This window comes from Pseudorasbora parva, chromosome 3, assembly GCF_024679245.1.
Source record: "Pseudorasbora parva isolate DD20220531a chromosome 3, ASM2467924v1, whole genome shotgun sequence".
NCBI classification, from domain to species: Eukaryota; Metazoa; Chordata; class Actinopteri; order Cypriniformes; family Gobionidae; genus Pseudorasbora; species Pseudorasbora parva.
The window spans coordinates 52,282,797-52,301,030 of NC_090174.1; the positions used below are offsets into that span (position 1 = coordinate 52,282,797).

The following is an 18,234-nucleotide window of genomic DNA, read 5'->3' on the forward strand; positions in this document are numbered from 1 at the left end:
CAGACAGATGTCTGTGTCGGTTTCTTTACATGCCTATTGGTTAAATCATTTGTGCGTTCATTCGGTAGTAATGAATCAGACTCAAAAAGAGCACTCAAATCTTCATTAATCTTAGCGTTAATGCTCTTGCATATAGATTAATCATAGTTGGTTTGAGGTAACGGAACACTTGCTTTTCTTTGGTGCATTTTGTTTGGTGAGTAGGGATGTGATGAGATCTTGTGCCACGAGATCTGATATTCTGAGACTTCTCTGAGGTGAAAAGCTGTCTCACGTAATTGCCGCGATGGAGCGAGGGTGAAATTGGCATAGAATACAGTCCCTGACAAAAGTCTTGTCGCTTATCTATTTTCTAGAAATACCTGATATTAACCTGACTTTTAATTAATTAATTGGTGTTAGAAATAGCTCATATGAAAAGCTAAAACCCTCCCAAATGATGTTTAATGCACTGAAATAAATAATTTTCGTAGAAAAAATATTTATCATTTAATCAAGACAGAAATGTCAAATTTTGGCAAGACAAAAGTTTTGTCGCCTATACAGAAATTGAACAAATTTACTGCAAATACAAACATATGTCACCAAATTAAGTTGTGGTGCTGTGAGATCCAAATTTAATATCTTGTATGACTTCCATGAGCTTGAAGGACTGCATCCATGCGGTTTAGCAAGGATTCATACAATTTATTGATGAAGTCATCAGGAATAGCTAAGGAAGCAGTCTTGCATGCCTCCCAGAGTTCATCAATATTCTTTGGTTTCGTCTTCCATGCGTCCTCTTTCATCGTACCCCACATATGCTCAATGATGTTCATGTCTGGTGACTGGGCTGGCCAATCCTGGAGCATCTTGATCTTCTTCGCCTTGAGGAACTTTGATGTGGAGATGGAAGGATGCGATGGAGCACCATCCTGCTGCAGAATTAGGCCTCTTTTATGGTTGGGAATTTAAGAGGTAGCTAAGATTTCTTGGTATTTTAGACTATTGATGTTGCCTTCCACCCTGCAGATCTCTCGCACACCCATTCATCTGAAAAATCCACCTTCTGCCACTTTTCCAGAGTCCATCCTTTTAGCAGGCTGTGGGCCTTGGCAAATGCCACGCGTTTTTTCAATTGTCTTTTGTTTAGTGCTGGCTTCTGGGCACTGATTGGACCATGGAGGCCATTTCGAGACAGAATCCGACAAACTGTTCTGGTTGACACAGGGACTTCAGGTGACCAGGTCTTGTGGAGCTCTGCTTCAGTGGAAAATGGGCTGGCCTTGGATTTTCGAGCCAACAAACGGTCCTCTCGAGCAGTTGTCTTGCGGGGTCTGCCTGACCTGGGCTTGTCAAAAACGTCTCCAGTCTCTTCAAATCTTTTTTTTATCCTCTGTACTTGACGCTGAGACACATTGAAGGTGTCTGCCACATCAGCAGTGGATCTGGTCTTCAGCCTCTTGATAATCAAAACTTTAGTCTCAAGGTGAATCTTAGGCATGTTTGCAGAGGTCTAGTTGCAGTTGATGTGAAGGTCTAGCGTACTGGGGTTCTTTTTATACACACTTGAGACCTAATTGATCCATTATTAGTCACAGGTGAAGCTCATATGACAAGGTGACAACACCTATGTCTTTGCAAAAATTGACTCAATGGGCTTTACCAAGCTGTGAATATTAGAATACTTTTTGAAAGTTTAGTTTTTCACTGAAACATTATCACAAAAGCTGGTGGGATTAAAATGAGCCATTTCTTGTAAAAAAATCTTGATTAGAAATATATTTCAGCGGCACTTTAGGTCAATTTGTACACAAGCGACAAGACTTTTGTCAGGGACTGTATGCCACCACTACATTTACATTACATGATGGTGCCCGTTGTCGTTTTGCTTTTTTTATGGAAATAAAAACAATTTAATTCAGTTGAAAAACCCATTTAATAATGGTTCATTCAGTTCACTGATTATGTGACGAGAAAGGCGAGATGATTGACAAGACCATGCATGGTGGAGGATTTGTTGTGCAACAGCCTAAGCGTCTGATAAATATCTTATCTTATAGAAATCACAAAGCGCAGTGGCTTTTTAAATAAAGAGTACATATTGTATATTGAGAGAATACTTTGATTATGGTTGCACTCATTGTTTGCACTTAATAAGACCAAGAAAAAGCGTTGCCATTTAGTGTTATTTATACTGTTTTTATCTATGTTCTATTTGTGGAAGGGAGCTCATAATTCAACAAATCAGTTGATTTCTGGGAGCTCATAATTCATGTAAAGTAAGGTCTGAAGAGACTCACTCTGTGAAATCATACAGGAGACAAACCAGTCAGTTGAGTTTGTGGGAAAACCTTTTACAGTGCATGTACATTGTTGTCTTTCAATGTATTTGAGCATTCATACTCAGAAAGAAGAACTGAAATGACAAGATGATTAGTTAAATCATTTTAAAAATGCACCCGCAGTCTATTTTCCAGTCATAAATTTTGTCATGAAAGGGTTTCTTAAAAATGTTGTGCAAAAATCTTGTCTCGTTCTTGTGAACCCAATCTCGTGTCTCGTCTCGTCTAATGAGCTAAGTGTCTCGTCACACCCCTACTGGTGACTGTAACGAATGAGTATAAGTGTGAGTTGTGGCGTCTCTCTGGAATACTTGACACTTATTGCAGAATTCTGCGGTCTGATATTGTTGTATAATGACCATTAAACTGCATAATTAACCATAGTCCCTGGCAACCAATGATTCACATTGCCATTCTCTCTGACAGTGCTCCGCACTTTCTTTGTCCTTACATAATAATTCTACCTTGAGTCAATTTTTCATGTCCAGTTATTTATTGTGTAAGTAGTTGTGTAATAAGTGCAGTACAGTGAGATGCTCATTATCCCAAAATAAACCCTTCAGGGTGATATAAGATCCTCTGACTCTACATTATTCCTTAATGATACACCTACTGTATCAGTTGATTAATTTGTGCATTTGTTCAATAGTAATGAATCAGCCTGTAAAAGGAACGCAGAAGCATTCGTGTTCTTAAATGTAGAGTTAGTCATACTCGATTCGAGGTAACTGATCACTTGCAGTTTCTTTACCTACTATTTCATCATCTCTTTAGAGAGATTAGTAAAAAGCTTGGTTTGCCAATCTTTTCCGTATTCCAAATTCTGCACTTACAGCCTTGTAGTCTTTATTTTCGCATCACTGTTCATAAGACTGTTCGCATCACTGTTCATGTCAATCATCAGTCAATCAAGCATTAGACTATTTTATGATATTATGACAATTAAGCAGTATTTAATGATAGAACTTTAGTAATTACAACTAAAACTATTGGTAACCATGTATGAATGCATATTTGTCATTTAACTGAACTTTGGACTGGTGGCGGTGCTTAAGATATTGTTGGTGTACTACTAATATCAATATACACAATTTCTCATTATTGCAATTATCTAATCAACCAATCACATAGCAGTTGCTTCAGTGCATTTAGGGGTGTGGTCCTGGTCACTCCAAACTGAATGTCAGAATGGGAAAGAAAGGTGATTTAAGCAATTTTGAGCGCGGCATGGTTCTTGGTGCCAGACGGGCCGTTGTGAGTATTTCACAATCTGCTCAGTTACTGGGATTTTCATGCACAACCATTTCTAGGGTTTACAAAGAATCATGTGAAAAGGAAAAAACATCCAAGTGGCCGTCCTGTGGGCTAAAATGCCATGTTGATGCTAGAGGTCAGAGGAAAATGGGCCGACTGATTTAAGCTGATAGAAGAGCAACTTTGACTGAAATAACCACTCGTTACAACCGAGGTATGCAGCAAAGCATTTGTGAAGCCACAACATGAACAACCTTGAGGCGGATAGGCTACAACAGCAGACCCCACCGGGTACCACTCATCTCCACTACAAATAGGAAAAAGAGGCTACAATTTGCACAAGCTCTGATGCCTGGCAACAAAAATGTTGCCTGGTCTGATGAGTCTCGATTTCTGTTGAGACATTCAGATGGTAGAGTCAGAATTTGGCGTAAACAGAATGAGAACATGGATCCATCATGCCTTGTTACCACTGTGTAGACTGGTGGTGGTGGTGTAATGGTTTGGGGGATGTTTTCTTGGCACACTATAGGCCCCTTAGTGCCAATTGGGCATCTACCTGGCCTACCTGAGCATTGTTTTTAACCATGTCCATCCCTTACGTGCTCAGCAAAATGACGACAAGGTTTGCGCCTTCACAATAGAGCATACGGTACGTTGTCAGATGAGCTGAGAAACTCTCAAATGCTCAGTCAGTGTTCAGCGAGTAAAAATATATCTATGCTAAACTTATTCTTAACCTCTAACACACACACTGGCGAGTAAAATCTAAGAATTTATTAGCCAATGGCTAATGATAGATATTATTTAGTTGCCTAGAGTGAAAATTTACTCACATATGCAAGTGTTTTACTCGCATTGTAGAGGGTTGTTATTGGACCTAAACTCTGCAGGACAGTGGCTATGTCCAAAAGCTGAAAAATTCTGCCTATGAAGGTAGGAAGACATGCAACAAGTCACATCTGAATCCAATAATTGTGTCCTATCCAGTCAACTAAGATATGCTAAAGAATTAGTGCTGAAAGTTGTGGTTGGCAGTCAACTCCTGGTCCAAGCTCTTGTTCTCTCCAGACTGGACTATTGTAATGCTCTTCTAGCTGGCCTTCCAGCATGCCCTATCAAACCCTTGCAACTAATACAGAATGCAGCGGCGAGAGTGGTTCTTTAACGAGCTGAAGAGAGTGCACGTCACGCCTCTCTTCATCAGACTGCATTGGCTGCCAATGGCCGCTCGCAAGTGAACGTCACCTCGTGGTTCCATCCCAATTGGGCATGAAATCGCTCTCACGGACCTTTTCCTGGACCGTTCCCACCTGGTGGAATGAATGACCTGCCGATCTCAATTCGTGCAGCCGAGTCTGTAGCCATTTTCAAAAAACATCTTAAGAAACATTTTTTCCAACTCCACCTGACCAATAAAGACTAGCACTTACATTTTCTGTTTGTTTGTCATAAAAAATTAAAAATAAAACATTTTTGTGTACTGTGCTCGATTAACCAAGACTTCCTTGAGATCTTGCAGGTTGTTGGCCTTGTTTGTTTCGTTGCTTCTATTGCTCTCCCCTTTTTGTAAGTCGCTTTAGATAAAAGCGTCTGCTAAATGATTAAATGTAAATTAGTGTTTACTTCACATGTGTTTATACAGAATATTATTTCAATTGATTTTCCACTGAATTACAAGATCTGAAGAGTTTGAAACAGCATACAGAGCGCTGTGTGTCTGGTTTCTTCCGGGTATGTGTTATGAGTCAGAGAGCACTCATACAGTCCAGATATATTAATTATATTATGTAATAATTACCTTCTGGATGACGATGTCCTGTATGCTTCCACATTTTGTACATGAAGAGAAACATTTCTAGAGAAGAAGCATGAAGCCAAATAGATATATGATTACAACAATATATATTCTGCGTGTTTTTCATTGTTATTTTATAACAATAAAGGGTGTTTACAAGAGAAATGCTCTGGAGGTTTAACATTCAGACCTTTAAAAAAACATGATGTAATGTTTGTCTGCCTGTTATATAATCAAAATCCAATTTAGGCCCCAATCAGAAGTTATTACAAGCACTCGATGATGGTTTAATTGATTTCAAGAAAGGATTTCAAGTAGCCTCTTGAAACTGATTTTAGGAGGCACCTTCAAACACAAACGCTGACCCAGGCAACAAATCAGCTGCCTAAGCTTTCAGATGCAGCCAGTGAACCTCCAGGGCCACATTTGAAGAACCCTGCTGTAGAGGGTAACATTTATGCTTTAAAAGGATTGTTGCTCATATTGACTATTTTCTCCTATCCAACAGTTAATGCGACTTATCTCAAAGTTCACCAATTATATTTTTTTAAGTGTGAGTTTTAAGTACAGCCCTTTAACATGTCACCTAACAATACGTGACCTGAATTAGTTTTTGTTTTTGTTTTTATTTTAAATAATGAATGTACCCTTATGGGCTTGCTGATTAAAGCCCTGCAGGTCTTTACTGGATTACATGACCAAACTGTGGACTCAGGCAGGACCAGACTATTGAAACTGTAACATTATAAATGACTGCTTATTAAAACAGGGCAGCAAAACCATTAAGCGGCCATTCTTTAATTACATTATCCATCCATTTACACTTCCTTCCTTTTCTTTCTCATTTATGTCCTTGGTGCTGCAAGAGCTTAAGCAGTTTTGGGGTTTTCAGTAGTGTTCACTATGTTTTTTAGAGAAGCAGAGAAGCTCGAACTAAAAGTGAGACAAACTGATTGCTATTTTTGTCACATTGTATTGTGCACACAGCTTTACAGCCAAGCAAGAAAATAATCAAATGTGTTCTCTTTAAATGTCGACTCTATCATATAAAGCTTTTGGAAGTATGATTGATGTTGGTGAATTTGTTTTGTTCAACAAACCATTCACATATTCATTTTGCATGCTTACTAACCCCTTCGTGGCATATTATTTCTGCCTTTTTTCAGCTATATTCCCAATAATATATTATATTTATCATAATATTATAATTTTTTTCTAAAATGATTTATGAAGTACATTTATATTTTCAGATGCTGTTTACCACTAGCACTACTTGTGCCCGTATTATTATACACACTAGTGCCCCTATAATGCTTTTACTAATGTTACCTTCTATGTGGAGTGTAATACAGCTGTTTGTAAATGTAAAGGGTCTGAAGCGTTTCAAAGATCGTTACACCCTTGTTACTGTTTGTATCACTGTGTATACAAGTGCCGGGGAAGCTTTCAGAGCTAAAATTCAGATATGGTAATGAGCGTTTTGTTTCTGACACATTCAAATCACAACATACTCTGCCAATCAGAGAAGAGTAGGCTCTCGGAAAGTAGGGGTTTAAAGAGACTGGATCCTTGATTGAGTCATTTTAGACAAGGTGATAAAAGAGATGGTGCTGCAATGTATATGTATGAGAATATGAAAGTGTTTTTGACCTTGGATGTGTGTAGGAGACAAAATTAGGAACCTTTAAATGAGCATAATTGCCGCAATTTAAAGAGCTTCATTATCTTCATTGTAGTTAGTTGTTTTTTGTTAAAGCTCTTTCACAAGTGTATCTTGACCGTATTTGAACTACTGTATATCATGAGTAGCTTGTCGCTTGACAGGCTGCAGTTTCAAAGTAGCTTTCTCAACAGTGAGCTCGAGCAGGTCACCTGTTCTAATGCTCTAATGTGTGCTGAGTCGAACAGAAATAACTGGAGTACATAGACAGATGAGCTGCTCTCTGCACATAAGCCCTTACACAAAGCAAATTAATCTCTTCTCCTCCTGCAGTTCCCTCATAAACCTTCCTCTCTCCACACTTATTTAGCTGCACGCTGACAAAATATTTGCTTCACAAACCTGTAAATTACAGCGTTAGACAGCAACAGTGCCATATGCTGTCATTAAGAATTGTGCCGTGACACTGCAAACAGAAAAATGGATGTATTTTATAATTTACATGGAAAAACCTCTGAATAGCCTCAGGAGTCATGCGTAAACACTGTTTTTTTCCCAGTAGAAAAGAAATGGAGATTTCTAGTGTCTCTCTGTCCATGAAAATAGAGATGCCACTGCTCATATGTCCATGTTTTAATTTACAAGAATTTTTACTTACTTACAAAACTGTGTGTGTGCGTGTGTGTCTGTGTGTTTCCAAAAGCTGAAGATGTGTTTTGGCAGCAGACAGACTTTTGTGATAAGATTTTCCACAGTGAGCGTATGGGTCTAAATGTGCTGGATAATTCTGTTGGTTACAGACAGCTAGCTGAAAAGAGCTGTATGGATTTGGAGCTTTGGGCTTTAATAAACACAACATCAACACACTATACCATCACTGACACACTCAGATAACTCAGATAAGCAGCAGTGTGTGCATGTACACGTTTGGCTATACGTGTGGAGGACAAATGTTTTATCCAATACTTTTAAACCTCTTATAGGAATGTTTTAGATGGTGTGCTGTCAATTACAAGAGACAAACATTGTAAAAGTGTTGTGGAGCTGAGTACGGCCGCTGGAGCGATTGTTAAACAAACACACGGCTCACAAGTTTTTATTATTATGACGGGACGGGACACAATCGCCGGGCTCACACACTATTTCTGCGTTTCGGGATTCATGCGTGTAAGTTAAAGCAGCTCTGTTTATCATATTAGATACATTTAAGTGTGCTTAAAGTAATGTTATGACGTTACTTTGTGTGTCTGCTTGGCGCTGCTGTGACATGTTCACACTGCTAAGAGAAAAGCGCTTCTGCAGGATAAAACTGAGGGAAATGCAGATATGATGCAATTGACAGGCGACTGCCTCAAACGCTATGCTGAAACGTCCCGGTCCTTGGTTAAAATAGCAATTTTCTCACAATTTTTAAATAGTTGGAAACATTTGGGATATTGTAAGTACTCAACTGAACAAAATATATAACGCTGGCCTAGTGGTTTTTGGATATTTTACTGCAAAAATACTACATAGTGCACCTTTAACAATGAGAAAAATAGTTTCAGCTAACTGTAAAAACACAGATCAGTGGAAACGGAACTGTTTCACAATAATACCTAGGTCTTGTATATATGTGCAGCCCCAAAAACAAAAGACTTCGATGAACTGTGTATTCTGACATCTTTCTATCAGAACCAGAATTAAAGTGCATCAATGAGACTTGGCCGCCTAAAACCCTGTTCCCGGTTCGCCACTGTTCCTTCCTTGGACCACTTTTGATAGATTAGAGACTGACCACTGCAGACTGGGAACACCACACAAGAGCTGCAGTTTTAGAAATGTTCTGACCCAGTCATCTAGCCATCACAATTTGTCTCTTGTCAATCTCACTCAAATCCTTACGCCTGGCCATTTTTCCTGCTTCTAACACATCAACTTCTAGGACAAAATGTTCACTTGCTGCCTTATATATCCCATCTGCTAAAAGGTGCCATGATGAAGAGATAATCAGTGTTATTCACTTCACCACCTGTCATTGGTCATAATGTTATGTTGCCCGGTTGGTGCATACACTTACTCTTTTTTCATCAACATATTTCAAAATCCTGGATTGCCCTTTGCTTAAGGATACATGTGGTCACATGTATGTTCTCTCCTTCATTGTGTTTTTGGTTTTGTCTTGTGACCTTTTCCTCAGTATGTTTATTTAGTCATTATAGTCATCTGTTCCCTATTAATTATCTCGCTATTAATTACTAATCAGCTCCCTCATTTGTTCTTGTATTTATATTCCCTGTTTCTTTCAGTTGGTTGTCTATTCTCATCTATGTTAAGGTGCGTTATGAGTTGTATATATTTGGATTAAAGACTATTTCGTTTGAATCCTCGTCTTTGTGCGCTTTCGGCATCCGTGACAACATCTAAGGCTGACTTAGAATTTAACGAAAATAAGATGTCTGATCATAAAGCCTATTTTGAAACAACATCAGCATCCTTAGGCAGTAATCAGTTTAAAAGTAGCAAAATAATTCATATCAAGCCAAAGCTTAAATGTGTTAGTACAGCTGGGCACAGACACACACACAAACACTTTACAACTAGACGCTGACATTGAACGCCTGTATACTGAATGCACATACGGTGAACACCGTCACGGTGAGTGAACATATGCTGAAAACAAGACAGGTCTGAAGATGCAATTCTCCAAAGACTTCAACATCACTTCAAGTCTCTATTCATTCAATACAGATCCATATGGTAGCACAGATACATGCAGAGAACATTTACAGATTATTATATATATTTTTATACTGTGTGTATATACACACACACACAGTATGTGTGTGTGTATATATATATATATATATATATATATATATATATATATATATATATATATATATAATCATCAGTAACGAACACTGCATCTTACCTTTGACAAGAAATGCCAAAAGCAAAATTAGAGCCTGAGAGTTATCAAAAAAAATAATAATAAAAATGCAAATCATCACACAATCTGCATTATTTCAGTGGAATGTGGTGACAACTGACCACAAAACCATCAAATGAATCCAAATTTAATTTAAGCCGACTTTAATTTAAGAGCTCAGACCAAAGCAAATGTGCATGGTCACTCAGATTTCACCCAGTAATTCTGCAAAATAGATTTATCAACTATACTTTAACATATAAAACAGTAGCAGCGGTGGCCAGAATAAAATCAGTCACCGTAACCCATTAGATTTTTAAAAACCTATACAAACAGCAGACTCTTCCAGGAGTAAAGCTTTAGCTTCTGATGCTGTCATCCAGTTATATCACTTAATTTCTGTGGTTGAAATGCTTTCAAAAGGTTTGGCTTTCTGCTCAAAGTTAAGCTCTGGTGTCGGTTTTCCTTTTCCGATTTCTAGCTTTTCTTTGAAAGTTAATCTTGAAAACGGCGTAAAAAATAAATTAGCAATGTTGTCCTCCTCATTATTGCTTGCGGTTTCCATAGCGAATAGCACTAGTTATTTATTCTGTTTTTTCTTCTTCTTTCTAATAGTGTTCCTCACAGTGGGATAAGTGAACATTATCATAGCAATAACAAGTCCCACCCATTAAAAGGAACGATTGGTCGATTTTCCTGTCACTTGAAATTCACCTGTCATTGATTTGTTATAGCTTGGCCCTCTGTAATTTCACAGCTGGACCACCAGTCACACTGATGACAGCACACTCCTGAGTTGAGTTGTGTAACGGACTCCACTGAAAGTGAACGTAGTTGAACCCAAGTGCATTATTGAGCTATCGAAAGTGTGAACAGATACAAAATAAACAAAGCTTGACTTGATACTAAATGAACTAAGGCCCTGTCCACACAAACATGGGTATTTTCAAAACTGTTTCAAGACTGTTCGTCCACACGCAAACAAAGTATAAGGTTACTGAAACTCTGGCCAGAGTGTATAAGGTTACAAGACTTTTTGGAAACTCCGGCCAGGGTGAAGATTTCTAGAAACTCCGGTTGCAGCGTTGTCTTGTAGATGGTGAAACCGGAGATTTCAGCTTGTGAAGTCTAAGTGTGCGCCATTTTCTCCTTTGTTGGACGTCAGATTGTGCGCCGTTATCTCGTTTGTTTACACGAGAGCGAGTCTATGCAGTGGCGGACGTAGCTTTTAATAACTCTGCTAACAGCGCTTATCACATGTATACAGATGCATGCGCAGTTATCTCATTGTATTGCAGAACAGAGGCGTCCGAATGCAAAAATGTAAAATAGTAAGGCAAGTGTGGACTAGGCCAAAACTTGAACATAAAGAAAACTCACCGTCAGAGGTTACACAGACAATACTAGACAAAGATGCATGGCAAACATGAGGGCTTGAATACACAAGGACTAATGACTAAACAAGACACATCTGTGAACAATCAAAAACAATGAACCAATGACAAAACAGAACTGATGAACACATAACAAAAACAACCAATGAGAATATAACACATGAGGACAAGGGAATCACATGACAAAGAGGAACACATGACACAACCAGGAACAGGGCAAGGAGCATAAATACAAAGATATGAAGACAAAACCCAAAACCGTGACAAGTTGCTACTTTCACTCTATTTTAAGTATTTCAGGTCAGTCATTGATAAGGTTCCATGACTGTGATGGGAGATACCTAGGCAGTAAATGCATGGCGTGGCCGCTTGAAAACCCAGCTGGAGTTTCAGCATAAATAAGGCAATCAAGGGTAATAGGCCTACAGTTAAAAGCAATCGGCTGCTGGATGCATTTATATTTTCTAAATTATCCCTTATTTCCCCATGCATTGCTTTTTGCTAAATAATACACTAGATTTTTCAATTATGTTGATTTTGTCAAGATTTTTTTTCAAGGTACTATTATGCACAGGAGTAAAAAAAGGTACAAAGATGTCCTTTTAAGGGTACTGCCCCAGCGACAAGCTGTTGTACCCCTAAAAGTTCAATTTTGACACCCTATCTTTCTGTGTGTAGGTACAAAAGCAAAACGTTACTAATAAGTACTTTTAAAGTACTAATATGTACATTTAAGGTACTAATATTTAACATTTAGGAGTACTGTCCCAGTGACAGCACTGTACCTTTTTCCTCACAGTGTTGGTATCGTTGTTGATTTGCCCTCATGTGTTCCACCTGTGTCTTGGTGATTACAAAATTTAGTCTGTTGTGTTTTTTAGTGCTGCGTCCCATTTCAGATACTATCCGTCCTAAATAGTATTCGAAATTAGAATTAGTGTGTCTCAAATTGCAATAGGTCCATGTTATAATGAGTATTCCAAAGATACCCGGATGGTCTACTTTTTCTGGTTAGAATCTGAAGTGCAGATCCGTGCACGCTCTAACGGCTAATTTTACCAACAACCAATTGCATGTTGGATAAGGATTTGATTAGAACTACAAACACAAATAAAAATAATTTATTTTACAGTATGTGTACTTGTGTAATTACAATATACTTACCTAAGAAAGTACTGATTAATAAGGTAATTACATTGGATACAGTTAGGTTAAGGAGTATGTTCATAGTTAATACCTACATTGTAAACCCGAATAAGTTACCAGAACTCAAAAAAATTGAGGAAATCGATTGCCTCAAATTTGAAATTTGATTAACTTAAAAGTCACAATTTTCCAGAACTTAAAAGGTTGGATTACCTGCTACTTGTACTTTTTGATAACAGTTAAAGTGCTCATTTAGCTCAACTCAAATATTTGCAGTTAATATGACTTACCATTTTTTGTAACTCAATTATTTTCAGTTATTATAACAAAGTTTTGAGTTTTCACAGAACTTTAAAAACTAAGTTCACAACCATTTATGTTAACAAAACTCAATTTGTATTGGTTTGTGTTGTCATTGTTTCGCCATGCTAGGTACTACCAATCAAAACTTCCCCGTGGTTCCCAACATGCATTGCGGCAAATATGTCTCACAAACACAAAGCAGCCAGAGAACTACTAAACACAGTCAAGGGTCAAGAGCCCAACTAACACTTCTCTCCGCATGGTGTTTTCCAACGAAACTATTATTTTCATTAAAACAGAAATAAAGTCAATCCGGTTAGGATGAGCATGAGGATAGTTCAAGGCATGAAAAACCTATGACTGTCAGATCAACATGCTACTATTTTCTCTCTGAAAAAGGTAGGAAATTAAATTGAATGTGGAGGATTTTAACTGTGATGATTGACAGGGCAGTTTAAATGGTGAGGGATGCACATAACTAAGCAACCAAGCTATCCATTAAAGACACAATTATGACAAAGTAGTATGTCCCTAAACCTTGCCTACTATTCTGCTACATACTAACTTTCTTCACAAAAACAGTACAAACTTTTAGGGCATAGCATAAGTAGGTGTATTGGGATACAGCATTTGTGTGTGTGTGTGTGTGTGTATATATCTGTAAAAAAAATAAGTTACCTGGTTGCCTTAAAATTTTGAGTTAATCCAATGAACATTTTTGAGAATTGACAACCTTTATTCAAATATTTTGCAAGCATATTGGGTAATTGTGTGTGTTTTATTTCTGATGACGCAGTGAAACATGCCAAATTTTGCTATTTTTATGATTTATCAAATTTTTTATGTGGTGCAGATATTTTTATATAATAATATTTTGAGTTTCTATTTATTAAACCAATTTCCTTCATTGTATTAACTCAAATTTTTAATTTCAATCAACTCAAAATTTAAGGCAACCAGGTTACTTACTTTTCTAAGTTAAACCAACAATACTTTTTTACAGTATATATATATATATATATATATATATATATATATATATATATATATATATATATATATATATATATATATATATATATATATATTAGGGCTGTCCTCGACTAAGGATTTAGACATTCGAATCAGAATTGTCGAATCTCTCTATGGTCGACCGATAGTCGAATCATCTATGTGTGTGTGAATGGGTTGGGAGGGGCACGACACTTTTCAGCAGGATCTCACACCACCGACGTGCACATTATATACACGCAAGCTCAATTTTGAATCGACTGACAGAAGAGCTGCACGATGAGTGTATCTTGTAGCACAGGGTTAAATCAGTATGTACATTGATGATTTGAGGGAAATATAATATAAATTTAATATAAAACCTTGAGAAAGTGCTCTGTGGTGCGGCAGGATTTTAAACAACTTCCTGAGTGGCCGCGGACAGGCGCTGAATGCTGCCGCCGGTGTGTGTGTGTGCACTCATTGAACGTGTTTGAATTTGAAAGGCACTGCTCTTAAAGGGGTCGCACACTGGATGCTTAGCTCAGTGCCGCGACATGTCTTTAAAATATTGAGCACCCCCATATTGCCAAAATGGTATGATCCTCGTTTCATAACACCCGCGAAGATTCGACCGTGAGATCGGCGGTCGAATCAGGCTCCGCATATCGATGCATCGAATCTTCGACTATTCGGGATCACCCCTAAATATTTACATATATTTTGACGTATAGCATCAAAGTACCACAAGAACCAGACAACTAACTCAGCCGGTGCAGCTTCTCAAGAGCGGCTGCAAAGGCTCTGATGACGACACAACTTGTTTATTCAGACACCTTCAGTTCCACTAATGCTCACAAATCTGTATTTCTATAACAGTAAAAGCTTATGTAGTTGTTATGTAATATTATGTCATTTTTATCAAAATCAAATTGGTAAAAAAAAACGTAGACCCCACTTTATTGGTATTTGAATAGTCTAGACTTATGTTGAACTTTATTGTTGTACAAACAGACACTATATTAAAGGGGGTACTTCAGCGCTGGGAAGATGAATCTGTATTTAAACTGGGTCATCAATGTAGTAGAAATGTGAAATTATTTTTGAATTTGGTGCCTTCTAGACTGAGAAAAGACAGAAAATGTATTTTTGTCTCATGGGGATGAAAGACTACAATTCCCAGAATGCTTCGCTGCCCTGTGAGGCCATTGCCAAAGGCGCCTACTGGATTACTGTGACTGAGTTAGAGAAGACACTACAATTAAAAACTGAACGTGTGTGTTCAATATAATGAGTGAGTCACCGCGCGAGTATCACAGCACTGAGCACTAACTGCAGGAGTCAGATAAATGAGCTGATGAGCTCTCATGATGAGAGCTGAGGTAATCGCGACTACACTCACGGCATACATTCACAACGCGAGTTCAGTCTGGCGCATTTCAGTTCATGCCTTTGCAAGCTTAACTTTCATAGAAATTAATTTGAGAAGTTAAAAGACTTACATTGCTCACCATAGCTCCGTTTAAATGAGTGCCTGGAGCTGCGCTGAGCTCTGAGTGTGATCTCCATCCCCCATACGCAGATTCAAAACATGCAGAAATGGCTCCCTCTGCTGGCTGTAGTCTTTAGCCTTTGGCCAAACATTCCTCCTATGATGTAAATATCGTCAATTTGCATCATAGGAGGAATTTTTCCAGAAATAAAATGCATAAATCTCTTGTCTCAGGGGAATATGAGGGGGGAAAGCACAATCATTTGAATATACTCCAGGGTTTCTACTGATACAAAGCCATATGCTAATCGCTGAAGTAACCCTTTAAGCAAAGTATTGTATGAAAATGTCTCTGAAACATCTGTGAATTTGACACGTATTGCATTCATTTCTCTTCAGCTGTGATTAAAGCTGCTGTCCCTAACTTTTTTTGTGTTCAAGATTTACAAAAATTATATAATGAGAATGTACAACATGAATCCATTTTCCAAACCGTGTGTTTGTCTTACCCTGAATCATTATGGTACTCTTATAATAAGTATTTATATTGGGACTATTTCAGGCCAGACTGGTAGGTACCGCTGCGGAGGAGCACAGTCCCTGCATGATCTGCCATAGACATGAACAGAGAGAAGTAGCTCCGGCTGCAATGTTCTTCCGCAAGACGCATGCAGTTCTGTTTATTAACCACTAGAGTGCAAAAAGTTACAGGCTGCAGCTTTAAGTATGCAAACACAGCGAGAGCATCACAACAGGAATTTAAAGTGTCCGACTTTGCGTCCCCATTTTAAGCTCCTCCCCATCTGCACACAGCAACTCTCCATAATCGTTTACATCCAGCCGAAGTCGAACACACATTTAAAATTACATTTAAAATGTCAAAATGGAAAAGAGTTATTTTAAATTATAATAATAATCCACAATACTACCGTTTTTACTGTATTTTTGATCAAATAAATGCAGCATTGGTGAGCATAAACACCTGGTCACACAAAGGACGATAACTATAAAGATAAGGATGAAGATATTGTTCCGAAAATACATTGACAGCCAATCAGAACCTATCCTGGTGAATGGATTAAGGGGGCCCTTATCTTGTCAAGGTAATACGTTCTCACTCTCAACTCGTCACATATTGACGCTTGTTCAAGACCCCTCTGCATCACTTTTTAATGTACGGGGTACCTCTTTAGCGTCATTTTTTAACGAGCAGGGAACTCCATTGATTTCAGTTGTTTGCCTAATTTGTCAGATCAAGACGCATTTATTTCGTTGCATTTGTAAAAGCAGACATGATTTTATGAATATTTTACTTTTATATTTTGGAGCAACTAACCCCACTCCTACCCTAAACCTACCCACTTCTCAACAATTTAAAACACATAAAAGTACAGTCATGGGTATTTATTGAAAAAACTGACCAAAACAGTATGAATGTATTAACTCATGTTGCATTCCAAGTCTTCTGAAGTCATACGGTATCCTCATGTACAGAACAGAGTTGATCCTAATATTTTAATCGCTGAAATTATGATCCTGCCGCTCCGTGAACGCACATCAGTGATATCTCATTCAAATGAAACACCTGATTTGAGCATGACACAACCGTTCACGAGACACGAGCAAATGACATTTTACAATCAAAGCTGATGTAATGACGCAGTCGTCACAAGACATACAAAAGCCAATGCAGTTTTACTATGAAATCTGAAGTAACGTTTCTTCGGGCGGCAATTTTTGAAATTTTATTTATTCCTGATCTTCTGTGGATGTAGACGCTGATCACTTTTGGGGATTTTCTTCACACAAATCAATCGTTTGTCCTCGTAACACTTGGAATATTTGTATTTTTTTAAATAAATTGTGCATGCAGTCGTATCTGTGTTTTATATCATATAATGCACAAATGGGTAGGTTTAGGGATGGGATGGGAAAATAAATGTAAATAAAAATATACTCCAACATATCATAATGGCAAAATCATAACCCAATATATAATTTCATTAGAATGATATGCCCAACGTGTCTGTGTATGACGGCAAAGGTTTCTCATTGAAATGAATAGAGTTCCCTGCTCGTTGAAAAATGACGATAAAGGGGTACCCTGTGGGTTAAAATGGGATGCAGAGGGGTCCTGATCAAGCGTCAATATGTGACGAGTTGGAAATGAGAATGTGTTGGTCAAACAACCTTTGGCAGTAATGAATACTCACTTGGGGCTACCACTGCATCAAGGAAAACATAACTAATTTAACTTTATATCCATCTGAGTTTTGCACAAAATGGTCTATTGATTAAAGTAACAGTTCATTTTATCGCTTTAGTTTCTGAACAGGCTCAGTCTCCCTCGCCTCCTCTGACAACCTGCCTTTGGGTATAGCTTTGTTACACAAACCTGGCAACCCTGGCGATAAACCTCTCACTCTCTCTCTGTTCTAGCACAAAACCAGCTGCAGGCTACTCTTCCCCTTGCCCACCCCTTCTGGTATCAAGGATAGCGAAGCTGCTCTCACCCTCTCTCTTTTTGAAGTATTGCCGTGGTCATGGTGGTGATTAGCATTACAGGGTTTATGCTGCTTTCATAACCACCTGCTTCTCCCTCCAGTGGAAGAGGTGGACCAGACAGCTTTTTGAAATCATCTTGCGGCCTCTGCACAAAAGTTTTCTCACAACCACTTGCTCAGATCTCAGAGCCTCGTTCTGCAGGTCTTCTGAGGTGACCGCATCTCTATGTCACTAAAGTTTATTAGGTTGCATCAGTCCAAAACTCTGCAGTTCAATGCTCTGAAGTGTAACATCTCATCTCTCTGTGCTGATCTAAAGTTGCGTTCACATTGACATAAAGTTGCCAGAAGGCATTTCCACTACTACAGTTTCCAACTATATCAGTAGCTGGGGTATAATTGTGTGAATTAGGTTGAATTCTGTTCATATTTGTTGCATCTCCAACAGTTGCTGTCAC

At 38.2% G+C, this 18,234-nt stretch overlaps 1 protein-coding gene across 1 annotated transcript in view; it reads left to right on the forward strand.

Annotated features, from left to right (window-relative positions):
- The window catches only part of sema4c (sema domain, immunoglobulin domain (Ig), transmembrane domain (TM) and short cytoplasmic domain, (semaphorin) 4C), a 185,360-nt gene continuing 167,126 nt past the window's right edge, over window positions 1-18,234 (forward strand). The window contains exon 1 of the mRNA XM_067439430.1: window positions 1-15. The gene's annotated coding sequence lies outside the window, so the exon portion shown is untranslated. The remainder of the gene's footprint in view (window positions 16-18,234) is intronic.